Source organism: Trypanosoma equiperdum (genome assembly GCF_001457755.1).
Source record: "Trypanosoma equiperdum strain OVI genome assembly, contig: ctg_230, whole genome shotgun sequence".
NCBI lineage: Eukaryota > Euglenozoa > Kinetoplastea > Trypanosomatida > Trypanosomatidae > Trypanosoma > Trypanosoma equiperdum.
Window position 1 is genome coordinate 8,553 of NW_027124122.1, and position 279 is coordinate 8,831.

Genomic DNA, 279 nt, shown 5'->3' on the forward strand with positions numbered 1-279 from the left:
ATGATAATGATAATGATAGAAGTGTTGTGAGTGTGTGTGTATACTAATACTATTATAATAGGAGTAGTGTACAGTAAATGCACAGTTGAAATAGAAGTTCTCTAAACAATGGAAATGGTGCAATGGGAATTAGTGAAGACTAAAAGAAATGGAAATGAAAAATGAGCAGCTTTGTATACAGACATGTTGATAGACAGTATCATACACAGGGATATGATGGAGAAAACAAAAAGGTGGAGACAAAATCCCGTGCGCAGGACAAATGTTTTCTCTACATTA